At 44.4% G+C, this 13,589-nt stretch overlaps 1 protein-coding gene across 3 annotated transcripts in view; it reads left to right on the forward strand.

Annotated features, from left to right (window-relative positions):
- Positions 1–13,589, forward strand: part of LRRC20 (leucine rich repeat containing 20) — an 801,757-nt gene that overhangs the window by 721,495 nt on the left and 66,673 nt on the right. The gene's annotated exons all lie outside the window — the stretch shown is intronic.

A 13,589-nucleotide genomic window follows, 5' to 3' on the forward strand; every position in this document is an offset into this window, starting at 1 on the left:
GCCCCTATCAGAGACCACATCCGAAGGAATACCGTGCAATTTCACAATATTATCCACAAAAATCTGTGCAAGAGTCTTAGCGTTAGACAGACTTGTTAGTGGTATAAAGTGAGCCATTTTACTGAAACGATCGACTACCACCAAAATCACTGTTCTCCCGGAGGAACTTGGTAGGTCCGTAATAAAGTCCATGGACAAATGCGTCCAAGGACAAGATGGAATAGACAATGGAAGAAGTGAACCAGGCGGTCGAGTATGAGCAACCTTAGACCGAGCTCAGGTTTCACAAGCTGTCACGTAATTCTCAATACTCTTACGCAACCCTGGCCACCAGAACCTCTGGGACACCAGATCACAGGTGGACTTACCACCAGGATGTCCAGCGAGAATAGTATCGTGATGTTCCTTGAACACCTTGTATCGTAGGCCCTCAGGAACAAACAACCTCCCTGGGGGACACGAACCAGGAGCACCCTCCTGAGCTCCCAAAACCTCCATCTCCAATTCAGGGTACAGAGCGGAGACCACCACTCCATCCGCCAAAATCGGCGCTGGATCTTCTGAATCACCTCCCCCAGAAAATCTGCGAGACAAGGCATCTGCCTAGACGTTCTTGACCCCTGGGCGAAAGGTAACCATGAAATTGAACCTGGTAAAAAACAATGACCATCTGGCCTGTCTAGGGTTCAGACGCTTGGCAGATTGCAAGTAAGCCAAATTTTTATGGTCTGTTTACACAGTAACGGGGTGAGAAGCCCCCTCTAACCAGTGACGCCATTCTTCAAAGGCCAACTTGATCGCCAACAACTCCCTATCTCCAACATCATAATTCCTCTCGGCGACCGAGAGCTTCCTGGGGAAGAAGGCACACGGGACCCACTTGCCAGAAGAAGGACCCTGCGAAAGCACCGCCCCAACCCCCACCTCTGATGCATCAACCTCGACCACGAATGGCTGAGATACATCAGGCTGCACCAGAATGGGAGCAGACGCAAAACGCTCCTTAATAGCCGAAAAGGCCTGCAATGCCTCATCCGACCAGACAGAGACATCAGCGCCCTTCTTGGTCATATCAGTAAGAGGTTTGACTAGCGTGGAATAATTCGAAATACATTTTCTATAATAATTCGTAAACCCCAAAAATCGCATCAAAGCTTTCTGATTCTCCGGTCGGTCCCACTCCAGAACCGCCCGGACCTTTTCGGGGTCCATACGAAAACCAGAATCAGAAAGCATGTATCCCAAGAATGGAAGCTCTTGCACCGCAAACAAACATTTCTCCAATTTGGCGTATAACTTATTCTCCTGAAGGATCATCAAAACCTGTCTCACATGATCCTGATGGGTCTTCAGATCAGGAGAATAAATTAAAATGTCATCTAGGTAGACTACTACGAACCTCCCCACCAAATGATGAAAAATATCATTGACGAATCGCTGAAATACCGCTGGCGCATTTGTCAACCCAAAAGGCATTACCAGGTTCTCAAAATGACCCTCGTGCATATTGAAGGCCATTTTCCACTCATCACCCTCCTTGATCCTGATCAGATTGTATGCTCCTCTCAAATCCAACTTGGAGAACACCTTGGCTCCAACAATCTGATCAAAAAGATCAGAGATCAAAGGCAGGGGATATGGATCCCGGACTGTAATACGGTTCAGCTACCGGAAATCCAAACATGGTCTCAGTGATCCATCTTTCTTCTTCACGAAGAACAAACCTACAGCCACTGGAGGCTTAGATGGTCTAATATGACCCTTTGCCAAACTCTCGGCGACATACTTTCGCATGACCTCTCTCTCGGGTTGAGAGAGGTTGTAGAGCCGAGACTTAGGCAACTTAGCCCCCGGAATGAGATTCACAGGACAATCATAGTCACGATAAGGGGGCAATTCCTGAGCCCCACCCTCCGAAAAAACGTCCGAAAAATCCGAGAGATACTGAGGCAAGGCCGTAACGGACACTTCAGAAATAGATGTGACAAGACAATTATCCGAACAAAACTTGCTCCAACCAATGATTTGTCTCGCTTGCCAGTCTATAATTGGGTTATGTCTAGACAACCATGGCAGCCCCAAAACTATTGGAGCTGGCAAATCCTTCATGACGAAACAGGAAATAATCTCAGCATGTGAATCACCCACCCTTAAATGAATACCATGAACAACGTGAGTAAGGCTCCTTTGAGAAAGAGGGGAAGAATCAATAGCAAAAACACGAATCTCGTTCTCTAACGTGCAAATACTTAGTCCCAAACCCTCAAGAAACAGAAAGTCAATTAAATTTACCCCAGCACCACAATCAAGAAAAACATCAACAAACACATTTCTAGACTCTAGCGCCACCATAGCTGAAAGGAGAAAACGGGAACTGCAGGGAACTTGCATACCTGTCTGCTCCAGCACACCATTCATACTACCAAGTGTGAGGGAAGTTTTTTTTTCTTTTTCTTTTTTCTTTATCACTTCCCCCTGTGGTTCAAAATACGGACAAGAAAAAACAAAATGACCCCTCTTCCCACAATAGAAACATAAATTGTGCACTTTTCGAAAGTCTCTACTATCCGAATGGAAAGATATCTGACCTAACTGCATGGGTTCCTCCCCTACCCCAGAGTAACAAGCAATATCACCCTGGGCAGCTGGTGAAACAAAACCACACGCGGGAGGAATCCCCTGCACAGAGGGGCCCTTACACCTCTCTCTGATACGTCTATCCAAACGTATCGCAAAAAACATTGCGTTTCCAAAGTATCTGGGTATTCATGAAAAGCCAGAGCATCTTTCAACCTTTCAGATAACCCCTGACAAAACTGGCTACGTAACGTGGTGTCGTTCCACCCCGACTCAGTAGCCCACCTCCTAAACTCTGTGCAGTAAACCTCAGCAGTAGGTTTACCCTGTAGTAAGTTACGTAATTTTGACTCTGCCATCGAAACTCGATCTGGGTCATCGTAAATCAATCCCAGGGCTTTAAAAAATTCCTCCACCAACCGGAGAGCCAGAGAACCGGGCGGCAGGGAAAAAGCCCAGGATTGCGCGTCCCCTTTCAGCAAAGACATGATGATACCCACCCTCTGATCCTTATTACCTGATGAAAATGGGCACAATCGAAAGTACAAATTACATGACTCTTTGAAACTGAAAAAATCATCAGTACCCCCTGCAAATTTCTCAGGAAGAGCGACTTTAGGCTCCCCAACAATTTGACCTGTACCTGAAGCCAACACCCTCTGACACTGTGTGACCGTACTACGCAGATCCGCAACCTCCAGGGACAAACCCTGCATGCGGTCAACCAGTGCATCAATTGATGCCATCACATAAACGCTGAGCAATGGCAGTCACAGTATGGTGGATTATAATGTCACGGCGGACGTGCACAGTACAACAGATAACACGCCAACCAGGCTCTGGACGAGAGACAGGGGAAGGGTCACCTCCTAGTTTATCCCTGACCTCTTTCCCTGCACTGCTCAGCCCACAGACAGACCTTAAAGGTAGGTTTGCTGTGTCCTCCAGCCTGTACTGACAGAACCCTGAACTCCCTGAGATGGTGAAGTGGGGAGAAAGGAGCAGCCTGCTCGCACAGAACCTGGATGGGATAGATGACATAAACAACCAAACAAGAAATGAAACTTATCTGCTGAGAGCAGGAACTGACAGCCAACCTTCCCTCCAAACTTCCCAGACCAAAATGAACAGTATAATCTGCTCAGATCACTTAGCTGGAGACCATTTAAACTAATGACTCCACCCAGTGCACCTGATGCGAGGCGGATCCAGCACGGCATCCAAACAAAAACTAAACTCGTGCTGCAATCCTGGCTGACCTCCGCACATCGTCAGAGTGGGGCATGACATGCGGTTGATAGTATAAAAAGCAATACGGCCCCGGGCCGAGATGGCTTGCCCTTTGAACTATATAGAGTACATCGTAAAACGGTATTGCCTCTCCTTCTTCAAACGCTTAATGAATCTTGGAGGAGCGGTTTACTTCCTTCCTCTTTGAGGGAGGCTTCCATCTCTCTAATTCTGAAGAAGGACAAAGATAAGACTCAATACCGATTACAAGATACTAGCTAAACTGCTCGCTAATAGGCTGAGGGGGGTTATACACTGTCTGATCCATTCGGATCAGACGGGATTCATCCCAAAACGCAATATACAATCAAATATCCGTAGAGCTTTTCTTAACATATATGTTGGGGATGGGGAGGACCGCTCCATCCTGTCTCTGGATGCTAAGAAGGCCTTTGACAGGGTGGAGTGGCCCTTCCTATGGGGAACTTTGAACAGAATGGTGAACATTTTATTAAATGGATACAGTTGCTTTACTCTGGGTCCACTGCCAGTGTTAAGATAAATGGGATTGATTCAGAACACCTCCCCCTACAGCGAGGCACCAGGCAGGGATGCCCCCTCTCACCTTTAATATTTGCTCTGGCGTTAGAGCCCCTCGCATGCAGAATTAGACAGTCTAAAGAGATTGTTGGCTTCGGAGGGAGAGGAGAGGAAGATAAAATTAGCCTGTACGCAGACGATATTCTTGTTTTCATGAGGCAGGGGTGGAAAGGCGTCCCACCCGTAATGAATATCTTGGAAGAATATGGTTCTCTATCAGGCTATAAAGTGAACTGGGATAAGTCTGTACTCCTCCCCCTTGTTCGAACACCTCCTGATGGACTATTAGGTATCAGGCCACTCGGCCTTACCGATTCTATTCGATATCTGGGTATCAGAATTAGTACAAACTAAGAAGACAGGTTGGCATTAGCAGGAGGTGCTTCAAACCCACATGCAGTTGTGCATATATATAGGGGAGCAAATCCTGCACTTGTGGCCCGTTGCTATTGGCAATCCCCAGCAAAATGCATACAATGGAGGATGCCCGCGGCGAACCACAAGTACCACAATAGACATCCTACACAAGGTAACAAGTGCGGATGTAATAATTAATATAACAATATAACAAAACAATAACAGACACAGGTGCACTCTGCAGTAATACTAAATCCTCAAACTGATTTTAAAATTGAGAGATTAGTCAACATGTCCTACGGTGTAGAACATGTCTAAGCCCGGACACCGCGACAAGGTTTCTCAAGTAGCCCGGGACCCTACACTCTCCAACCTGAGCCGTATGGGCGATACCAGGAGCCAGTGGGCAAATTACAGGAGCATAAGGCCGACTCACAAACAACTCACCAGTTACCTGCAGCATGTGGCCATGCTTGCAATGGGAGGAGGGAGGAGTCTGTGAGTCCCACTCAAGACTTGCTGATATGTCCCAGGCCTCACAGGTGCACCTAAATGTGGCCTGTAGATGGAAAACAGGCACATTTAAATAGGAGTTTATACACCTCCAGAAATCTATATATACAAACTAAGAAGACAGGTTGGCATTAGCAGGAGGTGCTTCAAACCCACATGCAGTTGTGCATATATATAGGGGAGCAAATCCTGCACTTGTGGCCCGTTGCTATTGGCAATCCCCAGCAAAATGCATACAATGGAGGATGCCCGCGGCGAACCACAAGTACCACAATAGACATCCTACACAAGGTAACAAGTGCGGATGTAATAATTAATATAACAATATAACAAAACAATAACAGACACAGGTGCACTCTGCAGTAATACTAAATCCTCAAACTGATTTTAAAATTGAGAGATTAGTCAACATGTCCTACGGTGTAGAACATGTCTAAGCCCGGACACCGCGACAAGGTTTCTCAAGTAGCCCGGGACCCTACACTCTCCAACTATCAGAATTAGTGCAGATTTGACTAGATATAATCTCCTAAACATAATTCCTATGATCAATAAGGTGAAGGAGTGATTCGAACTTGGCAGAAGTTACCTCTGTCACAGGCAGAAAGGAATGCACTGGTTAGGATGGTGGTCCTCCCTATTGCCCTATACCCCTTGATAGCATGCCCGATATGGATTGATGATTCATTTTTCGGGCTGCTGGATAAATTGCTGAATGAGTTAATCTGGGGGAGGGGAAGGGTTAGGATCAAGCAAAAATATCTCTGCCTCTCTGAGAGAGACGGTGGTCTTTCCTTTCCATTCCTTCAAGGATACTACATTGCAGCTCAGATAATGTGGTTGGTGGGGCGGGGGGGACCATCAGTCTGCGATGCTGCTGAGTATCCTGTCAAGGGACTTTCAGTGGCCTTATGAAGATATTTTTTCTATTTTGGAGACTGGGCATCCGGGGAAAATAAAAAAACTGTGTTTAATCAGCGATACGTTAGATAGGGTTTGGAATAAGACTAAAAAGATATTGGGTGTAAGTAGTCCCACTTATTTTACTCCACTTTGGCACAATTGTAATTTTAAAAAGTTTATGTTAATTGAAGATTATAATTATTGGAATTCACATGGCATCAACCGTTTAACTCATATAATATCACATGGTAGTATCATCCCTTTTGATGAATTAATAAAGGGTACAAATGTCACTTTCTTAGATAGATATAGATATGCACAAATTAGTCATGCATTCACGAGCACTCAGGATAAAAGCCTTTTGATTACTAGGGCAAATTCCTTTTTGGACTATTGTTTTAAATTTAGGGATACACAACTTACTCTCTCAAATATATCACAGATTTCGGGACTGTTTAGGAGAAATAACAACATTTAAAAGCGAGGGAGGCTGGGAAGTTGAATTAGGCGAAGGGAGTTCTGTTGATTGGGATATAGTATATCAAAACATAAATAAAGTATCGATTTCCCAAAAATATAGATTGATCCAGTTTAGGATTGTACACCACCTGTACTATTCCCCCGCCTTCCTCGCCAAAATATATAAGGAAAGAAAGGATACGTGTTGGAAGTGTTTGGCTGAAAATGCTGGTCTAAGTCACTTGCTATGGAATTGTCCAGAAATAAGTGGATTTTGGACCAGTATTTATGAAGATCTATATAGAAGATACAAAATTAAATTGAATTGCTGTTTTATGCAGGCAATATTAGGTCTCTTTTCCCCTATTGATCTAACGCCCTATCAGATTAGAGTTTCTTTGGAGAGCTTCATGGCCTCAAAGGCCTTGATTCTTAAATATTGGGGCACAAAAAATAGCCCTAGCTATTTTGAGTGGAGGGCTCGGATAGATACCATCGACGCTTATAGAAGATTAGCAAGAAAATCAGAGTAATGTTGGAAAGGATAGATTTATATTTTTTTAGCTCCAAAAGTTTCGGTTACCTATGGCACTAGGAAACGATTCCAGGTGGCAACAAGGGTACAGTCGGACCCCGCAGCATTGAATCAAGGGGGGGGGGGGTAAAAGGGGTCAATTATATAAATTGGTGTATGATTATTTGTTATTCTTAAATTATATGTAAGTGAATTTTGTATTTTTGGCTCAAAAAAACAATAAAGAATCTTAAAAAAAAAAAAAATCACATCTGTGGTGGCAGTGTTCCGGCAGCCTGTTCTTTTGTTATTAACAATTTTTATTGTTTTTGAAGTCATTTGACAAAGGAAAATAAACAATACATTACAATAGTTATGTATACAATGCTTATGCACAATGATATGACAATGTTAGGTTATTTCCGATGAAGCTTAACTCACCAAAAATACATCATTGGTAGATTGAGCTTGTTGAGAGGTACAGAGATGCAATATAAACATCATAATGTAATTTTTCAAAACAAAAGAAACAACAAATAATGAACAAAAGGGGCATGATTAATGGAATATAAGCCACTTAGCCACAGATAAGGCCTAGTAGAATGAGTAGACAGTTATGGACAAGATGTTACGTAAAGGTATTAAGGAAGGGTCAGTGGGATCCTCTGTATTGTTTCCAAGGAGACCAGATAGCTAGGAAAGAGGACCTGGAGCAAAGCTCCCAATGAGAGAGTTCTTCTAACCTATAGATCTGGTCTACCTTTTGGATCCATTTAGCCACATCAGGGACCTCAGGGAAAGCCAGGAGGACGCTATTAGGAGTCTGGCAGCAGCTAATAACATAAGGTATAGAGATCTTCGCCATTTGTTTAAACCACTGAGGCCTAAGTTAAGGAGAGTTAGGTCAGGGGAGCAAGAAAGTGTGGTTTGGCATATATGGTTGCAATTTTTAACTATAGTACGCCACCAGTCATTAATGGTTTGACACTTCCACCATATGTGGAAGAAAGAGCCTTTGGAAGTCTGGCATCTCCAACATAGGTCAGAGCAGTTTGGGGAGTAGAGAGATATTGATTCAGGAGTCTTGTACCATCTCGTCAGGATTTTGTAGCCATTTTCTTGAATGCGTATACATCTAGATATTTTGTGAAGGATCACTAGAGCTGTGGAAATCTCTGTAGGAGATAGAAAGCGACCCAAATCTCTCTCCCTTGTTCTAATTATAGCTGGCTTAATAAGAGATACGGGTGATTTCAAGCGACTATTCATAGTTAAAATGGTTCTCCTGGGGGGCTGTGTTGTGTCAAACCAGGAAGACAGGGGCTGTAGAGGAGATTTTTTAAGGAGGGAAATGATTTCAGAGTTGAGGAAACTGTAGGAAGGTGAGAGTTGCAGAGTTCCCCAGGCCTTCTATGAGGTCCCAAGAAAAGAGAAGGCGCTCATAGGTAATGGTGAACAAGATACTGTTACTTACTCCTAACCAGGGTGAGTGATTGCTACTCACCTTGGTTTGGTTGCACTGTGTGTAGTGCTGCTCTGGTTGAGATAAAAGAGTTGGGGTAGTCTGGGTTGGTGCAGCCGAATATTGTCCAAGTTGACCATGGGCAGGAGCCAAGCCACCACTTTGGTGCGTATTATGATATATTAAAGGGAGCTCGTCTGCACTGGGTTCATGCGGCGAGCGGATGGACACAAGGCGCAATTCACAACCCAATTGTGGATACAAAGTATTATTTTTTTTTTGTTTAGCAAGTCTTAGACTAGTCTTTGCTAAACAAAAAAAAAAAGACTTTGTATCCACAATTGGGTTGTGAATTGCACCTTGTATCCATCCGCTCGCCGCACGAACCCAGTGCAGACGAGCTCCCTTTCATATATCATTCTATGAGGTCCGGCAGGGGTCTGACACAACCTTTATTATTTATTAATTCTGGTAAGGGTGTATTTGAAAATTTGATTGAGGAGGGGCAGCTCTCTTTCAGAGCAATAGGAGCTAGATCTATTATGTCCCCAAGGGTGAGGAGAGGTGAGGGGGTTGTTAATAGTTTATTATGTGGGGAGAACCAATCCCAGACTGATAGTGTGCTCTGTATCATGGGGTTTGAGATTTTCTGTAGTGGTGGGAGGGGTTTACCTGATAATAGGAGAGCCTGTGGGGAGGAGGGGAGAAAGTTTTTTTTCCATGCGGACCCAGGATTTATGGGGAGGGGATCTGATCCAGTCTACTACTCTGGCTAGATGTATAGCTCTCATGTACATTTCTGGGTGAGGAAGGCCAATTCCTCCTAGCCGTTTAGATTTAGTAAGAGTGTCGAAGGAGATTCTAGGACGTCGTTCCTTTCCAGATGAACTTGAGGATTGCTCTATTGAAAGTAATGAAGAAGGATTTCGGGATTTTGATTGGGAGGGATTGTATTAGCTAAGTCAGTCTGGGTAAAACCAGTGCAGATACCATGTTTTTCCTGCCAAACCAGGAGAGCTACGGGAGGTCCAATGAGTCCAACTGGGCAACCATAGAATGTAAGAGTGGAAGATAGTTGAGTTTATATAGGTCTGCGGTGTTAGGGGAAAGTTTCACGCATACATATGTTAGTTGTTGTGTGGACCAGTTGAATGGGGATTGGGATTGGAGAGACCTAAGAGCTGACAAGGAGAACCCCCTATGGAGGAGTTGGGATTTAGTAGGATTGACTTTAAAATTGGAGAGGGAGCCAAATAGGTCTAATATGGATAGAATAGCTAGAAGGGATTTTTTGGGGTTTGTCGTGAGGATTAGTAGGTCGTCAGCAAAGGCTGCCAGTTTAATTTCCTGATCCCCAACACAAAGACCAACAATATCTTCCTGTTGCCTTAAGGCTTGTAACACTGTTTCCATGACCAGTACGAAGATAAGGGGGGAAAGGGGACAGCCCTGTCTAGTGCCATTTTTAATATGGAAGCAGGGAGATAGGATCCCATTCACTGACACAGACGCCGAGGAAGAATGATACATAGCCGTGACTGCATTGGAGAATTGTTCTGGGATACCAAACCTTGCAAGGGTGAGCTTGATATATGACCAGTCAATTCTATCAAAAGCTTTCTCCGTGCCTGTGCCAAGCATGACTAATGGAATCGTCTTATGGGATGAAAAGTATAGGGCATTTAATATTTTCATTACGTTATCTTTCCCTCCTCTTCCTTTAACAAATCCTACCTGACCTGGATGGACTAGGGAGGGGAGTAGCTGCTGCAACCTATTAGCTAACATTTTGGCCAATAGTTTAAGGTCAGTGTTTAGTAAGGAGATGGGACGGTAATTTGAACATGAGGATGGGTCTTTACCGGGTTTGGGGATGATTGTTATGGTGGCTCTAGTCATATCTGCAGAGACAGGGGTGTTAAGTAGGGCTCTGTTACAAACCGGGAGGAAATGGGGTTAGAGTGTTTCTGAAAAGGATCTATAATAAGACAGTGGTAGGCCGTCGGGTCCTGGGCATTTCCCTGTAGGGGAGGAATTGCGCCTCTATTAGGTCTGACAGGGTGAAAGGAGCAGCAAGTTTCTCTTGTTGGGAAGTTGTGAGAGCTGGGAGGTTTAATGTTTTGAGAAAGGAAGAGATATTGTGCTCTTTGTCATAACAAGGGTCTGGAAGGGGGGAGGTTGTAGAGGTTGCGATATCTTCTGATCTAAAAAGTGTATTACCAGAAGGGGCAGTGATGTTTTGGACATAATTTGCAAGCCTTCTGCGTTTGATTCTCTGCATTTGAAATTTTGTGGCTTTATCTCCATGTGCGAACATTTTTGTTGGGATGATAAGTAGAACCTAGCGGAACGCTCATTAAGCAAGTTCTTCAGTTCAGTTTTAAGGGTTGTCAATTCAGACAAATGGAGCTGGAGCAGAGAGATTTTATGCGTTTTTTCCAAAGAGTTAATCTGTGAGAGGAGGGAGTTTAGCTTTTTTTTCAGATTCTCTCTTTAGAAAGGAACATAAACTAATGATTTGACCTCTAATAAAGACTTTATGTGCATCCCAAAGCACATTAGGGGAGATGGAGGGGGTTTGATTAATGGTGAAATATTCTTTCAGGAGAGATGATACTCGGTTTTTATGGAGGTCATTACTCAGAATGGACTCGTTGAGCCTCCAGCAGGACGACCTACCTGGTCCTGCGGGATGACGGAGGGTGCAAAAGATGGGCGCATGATCGAAAAGAGTCATAACCCTGATTCGAGCTGAGGAACAGAGTTGTAGCTGCTCCTTCGACACCAGTATGTAGTCAATTCTGCTGTAAGAGTTGTTAGCTGGAGAATAAAAAGAGTAGTCAATAACATTTGGATTCAAACATCTCCATATATCAACAAATCCTAGGTTAAACAGTATAGCCAGAGTAGCACGGATCTCCCTAGATAATAGGGCAGACTTCTTTGAGGAGGAGTCAATCAAAGGGTTAAGGGTTAAATTTAGATCACCAGCTAGGATTAGGATGCCCTCCCTATGAGTCTCCACCAAGGATAGAAGTTCAGCAATCCAACGGGGTCTGGCCCACACGACCTTTCAGAATAATGTAGCGGCCCTCTGGATCTTGGATATGGTTTAGATAAGTGAAAGGGGTGCCTCTGCGGAACCCAATACTGACTCCCCTTGAGGCAGTGCCATTTGCACCACAGTGGTACCATGTCGGAAATTTAGCATAGGAGAGGTTAGGGTAATTGTTATGCTTATAGTGGGTCTCTTGGAGGAATACTACATTGCACTTTTCCTTCCATAGAAGGGAGAATATTTAGCAACGTTTAGAGGGAGACACCTTAGACCCTTTACATTGTAGGATACTACATTCAAATCAGCCATAACTTGTCTGGTCAGTGGCAAGAAACAGCGATGAGTACAGGTATTGTGACAAATATAAATAGCCCAACATTATAAATAAGGGAAAATCAAATGAAACTGATAACCATAGTAAGGAGATCATTATCATTATGAGAAGGTGTACAGATGGTAACAAAAGATTGTAGGGGGGGAAGTAATTCACAAGAAACCTACAATGAGGTGGGGAATTGTAATCACGAAAGACAACATATCACAAAATTGGGGATGGAAGGAGGACAGTTGGAGCAGTGGAATAATAATACATAGGTAAGGATGGAAAGAAACACTTAGGGAGAAGAGAGTTACAGGGTAGGGCAGGTAGAAGTAGGTAAGACTGAAAGTATTGCCAGCTGGAAACCCAGCACTAATATATAGAAAAGGTGGATTGAGGTAGAATCAGATCAGGTTAGAGAACCCTGAGGGGGTTAAATGCTGAGTTATTTGAGGATGAATCAGGAACCATCGTGAGAAGCATGCGGCTTCTTGGGAGTTATAGAGTCCATGTTCTTCTTGGACTTTTGTTTCTTTGGAGTGGTAGAAAGTTCCCAGGGTTGGAGGACTGGAATGGACTGGAATGGAGGGTAAGGATGTGATGTCCTGCACTTTATCCCAGTCTATTATATCCAATGGAGCAATATCCAGCGCGCTGAATGCTTCTGGGAGATCTGAAAAAGAAGAAATGCTGATCCTCTTGCCGGAGACTATGAATGATAGTTCAAAAGGGAAGGACCACCTGTATGGAATCTGTCTCTCTTTGAGGAGGGACGTGAGGGGTCGCAGTGTTCTTCTCTTTTGTAGAGTGGATGGAGATAGGTCCTGGTAGATCTGGATATGGACCTCGTCCAAGAGAATAGATGGCGCAGCTCTGGACGCTTTGAGTATTGCTTCTTTATCGTGGAAGTTCAGGAAGGGGCTAATAATGTCTCTTGGTGGGTCATTTTCTTTAGGGCGCGGGTGTAGAGCTCGGTGGGCCCTTTCTATAATCAGCATAGAAGGGTCAAAGTCCCCAAGTAAAGAGGCGACTATCTTCATGATCACTGATGGAATGTCCACGGCTGAAACCGATTCAGGGACTCCCCTGAACCGGAGGTTGTTTCGTCTGCCACGATTTTCCTGGTCTTCCAGGGATGAGTATAGCTGATTAATATGCGTTTGGCATAATGAGAGAGATTGTGAGACCGCCGCGCTATGGTCTAGGGTAGCGGATTGTGCGGCTTCTAATGAGTCCACCCTGTGGCCTATTTGTTGGACATCTTGGGCCACCTCCTGTAGTTTGGAGTAGATGGGGTTTAGGACCTCTTCCAGGGCTTGCTTAATGAAGCGGCGAGAGATCGGGAGGTTTTGTGACTCACCGGTCTCTCCAGACTCGTCCTCACAGTCGGATTGGCCTGAAGCGCGGGAGCTCATAGTGCAGCAGAGAGTCACGCCCATCTTGGGATCTTTAGTCGGTGCGGCTGTATGCTGCTTCTTTAGGAATTTTGTCATATCTTACACAGCGGGAGCCACTTTTGCTTGAGGGGTAGGATCCCCGTGCTTAGGTCCACCATATTTGACCATTTTGTGATTAGTTAGTTGAAGAATGCCGTCCC

This window comes from Bufo bufo, chromosome 6 (genome assembly GCF_905171765.1).
Source record: "Bufo bufo chromosome 6, aBufBuf1.1, whole genome shotgun sequence".
NCBI lineage: Eukaryota > Metazoa > Chordata > Amphibia > Anura > Bufonidae > Bufo > Bufo bufo.